We start from the raw sequence: 8,353 nt of genomic DNA on the forward strand, positions 1-8,353 counted from the left end.
TCATCGACGGAACTGATCGCTCTGAGCTGCGGCACGCCATAAAGCTGCGATTACAGCGCCAGCTGTTAGCAGCTTTATGAACTACCTCGAAACTTCTGTATAAAATTTTGCCTGGGAGTGACGCAAATAAAAGAGAAAAATACCTTCGTCTGTTCTTCTGGGCTTCTGGAGTCAACTTGTATGGTGTACAGTTGGTTGAATTTGTAGGATGTAAGGTCCATCAGTTATGCAAAGCACCGTTTTTTCCAAGTACCCAAACATGTTTCAGCGCTACTGTGGCATCATCAGTGGGTTTCCGTTTTATTTAATCTGTATTGTGAACATTTTTGCTAAATGATTACAAAATTATGTAGATATTTAGTTCAAACAATAATTCGTTTGAAACTTCCTGGCAGATTAAAACTGTGTGCCCGACCGAGACTCGAACTCGGGACCTTTGCCTTTTGCGGGCAAGTGCTCTACCAACTGAGCCACCGAAGCACGACTCACGCGCGGTACTCACAGCTTTACTTCTGCCAGTACTTCGTCTCCTACCTTCCAAACTTTACAGAAGCTCTCCTGCGAACCTTGCAGAACTAGCACTCCTGAAAGAAAGGATATTGCGGAGACATGGCTTAGCCACAGCCTGGGGGATGTTTCCAGAATGAGATTTTCACTCTACAGCGGAGTGTGCGCTGATATGAAACTTCCTGTCAGATTAAAACTGTGTGCGCGACCGAGACTCGAACTCGGGACTTTTGCCTTTCGCGGGCAAGTGCTCTTTTTGTTAAAATCTTTACACTTGGTGTGCATGATTTTTCAGGACCACTTGCGTAGTATTTATTACATGTAGCCTGTCATCTGCAACCAAACGATGTTGATGACCAATTTAATTGGGACTTAACCTATCATCTAAAATGTAATATAGTTTATCGCGATAATTTGCGCCTTTATTCGTTTTTACTAACGTTTTCGTGTAGCAAGCCCTTTTATTCTCAGCATCATGGTGAGATGTTTGAATTGTTTCGAAAAATTGTCAACTGTCCCATCCATGAGAACAGTTCAATTTTAATTCGCAACCGAACAGTAGGATTCCTTTCTCGGGAGCAGACCCATCGTCAGTTTCCCAAAATCTAATACCTTCAGTTTGTTTCAAAATGTCATCGCTATTTCGAATCTCCGAACTAGTGCAAGGATTCTGGATCGTCCCAATAGCTTCCCTTCCTCATTTTACTCATTGCAGTTTTGGGCTTCTCGTAATGTGGCATTTTTGCGACGAAATCTAAAACTGTATCTTTGAAAACGTGAAAGCCCTCTAAAAATTTGGAAAATAGGCACTGTTTTTTTTGTGTACCATTTTTCCGCAATTATACATTCGTTTGTTAGCCTGCACATCTGCTTCGTCAGGCGGGCGAGAATGTTGCTGTTCAGCCACGTTACTGCCATTTGCAATTTTCAAACGTCCTCGGTACCTATTTCGTTTGGAATTCGCACGCACCCGGTTCGTATATTCATCACATTTTCTGTGCTCCCGGTAGCGATGATTGTCCAGGAGAAGACACGGGTCCTTTTGCGTTTTAGTTATTTCCGTTACTCGCAGTGTATAGTGTTGTGACTTGGCAAGACAGCCAAGTCACTATGAGAGGAAGCCGAAAGGCACGCGTTTAAGGTCACGCAGGCTGGCGTGAGGTCTGGAAGAGGTAAGGGAATTTATAGTAGCAAAGAACGTAAGTATCTACTGGAATACTTAACTTTAATTCATAATTGAACATCGGTCGGACGGTACATGCATCACAAGATAAATAGGAATTGATAATGGCGCCTTGCTAGGTCGTAGCAAATGACGTAGCTGAAGGCAATGCTAACTATCGTCTCGGCAAATGAGAGCGTAATTTGTCAGTGAACCATCGCTAGCAAAGTCGGCTGTACAACTGGGGCGAGTGCTCGGACGTCTCTCTAGACCTGCCGTGTGGCGGCGCTCGGTCTGCAATCACTGACAGTGGCGACACGCGGGTCCGACGTATACTAACGGACCGCGGCCGATTTAAAGGCTACCACCTAGCAAGTGTGGTGTCTGGCGGTGACACCACATATAGAATTCAAGTAACTTAGGTCTACGGAACTATACGGGAGCGAACAATGTCGGTGAGAACTGCCTGACTGGCGGTGACAGCACAGCCGCTGCTGGTGACAAAAAAATGGTTCAAATGGCTCTTAATGGGACTTAACATCTGAGGTTATCAGTCCCCTAGATCTTAGAACTACTTAAACCTAACTAACCTAAGGACATCACACACATCCATACCCGAGGCAGGATTCGAACCTGCGACCGTAGCGGCCGGCGCTGCTGGTGACCGACTGGCGTAAACAGTAGTGGGCGAAGCTCTGGTCGTAAATCCCGCGCTGTAAAACCGGCTGATCAGAAGTTCCACGGTACTTGTGGCAGCTCCTAAAGAGTCGACAACACCAAGTAGCCGTCTGTATATAAGTTAACAAGCAATAACGTTCGCAAAAAACCGGAAATTCTCGGTATCGTACCATGCACTGCTTTAACCACTAATGAACTACTCTGTCGCTCTGCCTCGTATCTCCACGCTTTTCTTAATGCCAGGTCGTTGACTGACATGACTGACACGATTGGTGTCGTGAAACCAAACTGTACGTGAAATGGACAAACATATAATTCACTTATTTCAGATGTAAGGACTGATATCTTGAAACGATCTGACTGCATCGTTGTGCAGCCTTACTTTCTATCTTGAGAACTTTTCGTCATAGACAACCGCGTCATCAGCGAAAAGTACGAGATTGCGACAACATCTACTTAGTCATTTATCTGTAACGTGTATTGGCTTGGTGCATAAGCTCGTAGCGTTTTTCCATACACAGCAGCTGCACGTCATCAACAGTATATTCTCCTTCACTATATACAACGTCTGCTAACGCTGGTGTACCTTCCCGATTCCGCGACTATAGAACTCGCGTCATTTTGAGGCGAAGATTATAGAAATCACGTGGTTTTGAGGTGAAGAACTCGTCGAGCCATGTTAGGAGCGCATTTTCATCCGGAAGAAAGTCCCCCGAAGATTGTTAGACAGAAACCGGTAAAGGTGAAAATATGAAGACACAAGGTCAAGTGAATGGTGTGGGTGCAGAGTGACTTCCAAATCGAACTCCAGTAAACTGTTTTTTGTCAGTCTAGCAGAATGAGGGCGGGTGTTATCGTGGAATAGCGTCACTATACGTAATCTTCCTGGTCGTTGTTCTTGTATTACGTCTGCAAAGCGTCTCAGTTGCTGAAGATAAATATCAGCAGTGGTGGTTGCAACTCGGAGAAACAATTGGTAGTAGACCGTACCGTCGCTGTTCCACCAGATGCATAAGATTATATTTTGGGGATGTGCGCAGCTCTCTGTACCGGGAGTTGCTGCTTTGTTTGTGCTTAATCATTCTCTTCTTTTCATTATGTCAGCATAAAGACTTCATTTCTCGTCATCAGTAACAATACAGGATGTATTGATGAGGAGCAAGCAGAGATGCACATATGGCCATCCGCAGATTTTTGTGATTTTGGCTAAGAGCATGCGGTACCCATACACCCGACATTTGAAGCTTCCCCTTTGCATGCAAACGTCGCACGATGGTGGTACAATCACATTGCATCAAATTCGCCAGTTGTCGAGTATAATGACGAGGATAATTGTGAATTAATGGTTTAAACAACCTTCAGCCAACCGTGAAGGTCTTCCTGAACGCGGAGAGTCACTAATGTCAAAACGATGTTCTTTGAAATAAGAACACCATTTTCTGGCGAGCTCTGTCCAATGGCATTATCCCCATACACGGCGTAAATGTTCTGACAGCGTCCGCTGCTGCCATCCCTCTACTGAACTCAAACAGAAGAATATGTCGGAAAAGTTCCACTTGGCACTCCATTCTCTAGCGTCCACAGCTCCGCTCACTACATCCAAATGACAAAATGACAGTATGTTAACTCAAATAGGAATTGTGAACTACAAATAAAAATGGCAATTGATAATTAAACCCACAACAATCGGAATACGAACATGCAAAACAAAGGCACTAACCTAATGCAATAACGATTTCTTTCACACTTACCGTGGATACAAGACAGATCACTTTTGATCACGTTCGTTCTAGAAATATCGGATACAAGGGGAAAGGGAAGGGTCATGGGAGCCAAGAACAGTCATGCCCTACCCCGCCCCCCACGTTAAACATTACACCAAAAGCGTTCTTGTTTTTACATTTATCAGTCTCCGACGCATGTAAAGTCTCACCTCTGAGTATAGAGTACTAGCGTCTGCATGTGATGTTTTAACATCTGCATCTGTTTAATTATTCTGCGCTGTACATTTAAGCATTTTGTAGAGGGTTCATTTCCCGACTGTTCCACTCTCGAACAACACATGGGAAAATGAACACCATAATCTTTCATGTGAGCTGTGATATGCCTTATTTTCTTTAGGTTTTTGTTTCTCCATGCGTAGGTGGAGAGAGCAAAATATTTTCGGATTTAGAGGAGAAAGTTGGTTTTTTAAAATGTCGTGAAGAGATCTAGCCGCAACAAGAAAACGCCTTTGTTTTAATGACTTGCGCACCGTGTCCCTGACGCTCTCTCCCCTATTTCGTGATAGTACAGAATGTCCTGGCGTTTTTGAACTTTCGTAATCCTGTCTGATGTGGATTCTCTACCGCGCAACAATACTCCAAAAGAGGACGAACAAGCGTAGTGTCGACAGTCTGGTTAGTATATTTGTCGCATATTGTACGCGTTCTTTCAGTAAATCGCAGTCTTTGGTGCGCCTTCCCCACAACATTTTCTATGAGGTGGTTCCAAGTGAATTTGTACATAACCGTAATCCTTCGGAATTCAGTTGAGTTGATGACTTTTAAATTTGTATACGTCATGTTGAAACCGAAATTTAACGCATTTTAGTAGTGCTCATGTGGAGGACTTCACACTTTTTGTTGTTCAGGATCAATTGCCACTTTTTCGCATTATACAGGTATCTTGTCTAAATCGTTTAGCAATTTGATTTGATTTTGTAATAACTTTACTAGACTGTAAAATTGTGGATCTGGTTTACGAGTGTTCTGGCATACTCAGAAGCCAAACTTTCTGGCTCTTTCTTTGGCTACTGTCTTCTTAACCTTGTACATAGTGAGAATTTCACCCTGTACTTGAACTACCATCGTTTATTGCATTGTCATTTAAAAATCTCTCGAGTGGCACCACGCGCAGTCGATGCCTGCCAACAGCTTAAATGTTGTTCTTATCTTCAGTCAGAAGACTGGTTTGATGCACCTCTCCGTGCTACTCTATAGTGTCCAAGCCTCTTCATTTCCGAATAACTATTGCAACCTTCATCCTTCTGAATCTGCTTACTGTATTCATCTCTTGGTCTTTCCCTATGATTTTTAGCCCCCACACTTTCCTCCAGCGGGACTGATGACATAGATTTTAAGTCCCATAGTGCTCAGAGCCATTTTAACAACTTCCTCCAGTGGTGTTCACTTGATGTCTCAGAATGTGTCCTACCAACCGATGCCTTCTTTTAGTCAGGTTGTGCCACAAATTCCTTCCTTCCCCAATTCTCTTCAGGATCTCCTCATTAGTTACGTGATCTACCCATCTAATCTTCAACATTCTTCTGTAGGACAACATTTCAAAAGCTTCTGTTGTCTCCTTATCTAAACTGTTTATTGTCCATGTTTCAGTTCGACACAGGGTTGCACTTCAGACAAATACCTTCAGAAAAGACTTCCTGATAGTTCAGTCTATATTGAACGTTAACACAAATTTCTCTTCTTCAGAAACGCTCTTCTTGCCACTGCCAATCTACATTTTATATCTTCTCTACATCGACCATCATCAGTCATTTCGCTGCCCAAATAAGAAAACTGATCTATTACTTTAAGTGTCTCGTTTCCTAAATTAATTCCCTCAGCAATTCGACTACAATCCATTATCCTTGTTTTACTTGCATCCTCCTTTCAAGACACTGTCCATTCCGTTCAACTGATCCTCCAGCTCCTTTGCTATCTCTGACAGTGTTACAGTGTCATCGGCAAACCTTTAAAGCTTTTATTTCAGGTCCCTAAACTTTAACTCGTACTGCAAATTTTCTTTGATTTCCCTTACTGAATGCCCTGTTTACAGATTGAACGACATCGAGGATACGCTGCAACACTATCTGACTCCCTTGTCAACTACTGCTTTCCTTTCATGCCTCTCAACTCTCGTAACTGGCGTGTGGTTTCTCTACAAGTTGTAAATAACCTTTCGCTCCCTATTTTTTACGGCTGTTGTCTTTAGAATTTCAAAGAAATTATTCGAGCCAACATTATGAAAAGCTTTCTCTAAATTTACAAAGGTTTGTCTTTCCTTAACCTATCTTCTATGAGAAGTTGTATGATCACTATTGCCTCGCGTGTTCGTGCGTTTCTCCGAAATTTCTGATTTTCCCTGAGCTTCGCTTCTACCAGTTTTTCCATTCTTCTGTAAGGAATTAGTGTTAGTATTTTGCAACCATGAATTATTAAATTGATAGTTCGGTAATATTCACACCTCTCAGCAACTGCTTACTTTGAAAGTCTGAAGGCGTTTTGTCTGCCTCATACATCTGGCCCAACAGATGGAAGAATTTTCTCATGGCTGTCTCTTCTAAGGCTATCAGTATTTCTGATGGAATATCGTCTACTCCTGGGCCTTGTTTCGACTCAGGTCTTTCAGTGCTCTGTCAGATTCTTCTCGCAGTATCGTATGTGCCATCTCGGACTCAACTACGTCCTCTTCCATTTCTATAATATAGTCTTGCGGTTCATCTCCCTTGTATACGCCCCCCCCCCCCATTTTTCTGTGGCTGTACATATGTTTTCTCTAGGGCAATATGCTTCTAAATCTTTACATTTGTCTTCTAGGCATTCCTTCTTAGCCTTTTCGAGCTTCCTGTCAATCTCATTTTTTAGACCTATCTATTCCCTTTCGGCTGATTCATTTGCAGCACTTTTATATTTCTCCTTTCATCAGTTAAACTGTGTTACACAAGGACTAATACTCGGCTTTGTCTTTTTACCTATTTGATGCTCTGCTGCCTTAATGTATGTAGTTGAAAAATTTCATTTACAGATCACCGTTTCTCGTCCGTGCACGGCATAATGATTCATATGCAGCTCGCGTGTTTGTATTTGACTCACATGAAGGAAGTGATCCGTATTGTGGTGCCGGAAGCCGTGACACATCGGTTACGGCTGCTACGGAGAAGTGAGAACTAAGCGGAGCTGTCCCTCGCAAGGCCAGCCGGCTGACTCGGAGTAGAGGAGGCGGTGACGCAACGGCAGCGGACGGCGGACAGCCGCACCTGCGCAGACGCCGGCGATAACCGGCCGGCGGGTGGGCCGTGGCCCGCCGCCAACGCCCTCTTATTAATGCCCCTGCACTTGCCAACGGCGCGAGCCCAGTCGAGGCGCACGCCAGCTATTCTCTCTCCGCAGACAATTGCGCACGCCCTTGTTCTCTCTTTGTGCCCACGCCGAATGTAAGCACAAACAAGCCGCCCAGTGTATTCTGTATGCTGGTATGGCACTCACTTTTGTTGTAGCGTGCAGCGAAGGACAATGGAGTGTTCGTGTTTGCTTTCGTTTCACACACCAACGTGAGTGCACGGAAAGAGGGTACTTAGCAATCACTCATCTTTATCGCTTCCATTAGTCAAGAGTGATTCGACGGCCCTGCTTCATTTTTAGTGTTCCGTACCTAAATCGGTTTCAAAAATGAGATCGACAGGAAGTGCAAAATGGCTAAGCAGGGATGGCTAGAGGACAAATGTAAGGATGTAGAGGCTTATCTCACTATGGGTAAGATAGATATTGACTACAGGAAAATTATAGAGACCTTAGGTGGAAAGAGAACCACTTGTATGAATATCAAGAGCTCAAATGGAAACCCAGTTCTAATCAAAGAGAGGAAAGCAGAAAGGTGGAAGGAGTATATAGAGGGTCTATACAAGGGCGTTGTACTTGAGGACAACATTATGGAAATGGAAGAGGATGTAGATGAAGATGAAATGGGAGATATGATACTGCGTGAAGAGTTTGACAGAGCACTGAAAGACCTGAGTCGATACAACGCCCCGGGAGTAGACAACATTCCATTAGAAATACTGACAGCCTTGCGAGAGCCAGTCCTGACAAAACTCTACCTTCTGGTGCGCAAGATGTATGAGACAGACGAAATACCCGGCCGGCCGGTGTGTCCGTGCGGTTAAAGGCGCTTCAGTCACGACTCGCGTGACCGCTCCGGTCGCAGGTTCGAATCCTGCCTCGGGCATGGATGTGTGTGATGTCCTTA

General features: G+C 44.0%; 1 non-coding gene across 1 annotated transcript; it reads right to left on the reverse strand.

Annotated features, from left to right (window-relative positions):
* Positions 1-406: 406 nt before the first annotated feature.
* Trnal-caa lies at positions 407-481 on the reverse strand. Its single transcript has one exon. It is a non-coding gene; the product is annotated as a tRNA-Leu (tRNA).
* Between the last annotated feature and the right edge of the window lie 7,872 nt (positions 482-8,353).

This window comes from Schistocerca piceifrons, chromosome 2 (assembly GCF_021461385.2).
Source record: "Schistocerca piceifrons isolate TAMUIC-IGC-003096 chromosome 2, iqSchPice1.1, whole genome shotgun sequence".
Taxonomy (NCBI): Eukaryota; Metazoa; Arthropoda; class Insecta; order Orthoptera; family Acrididae; genus Schistocerca; species Schistocerca piceifrons.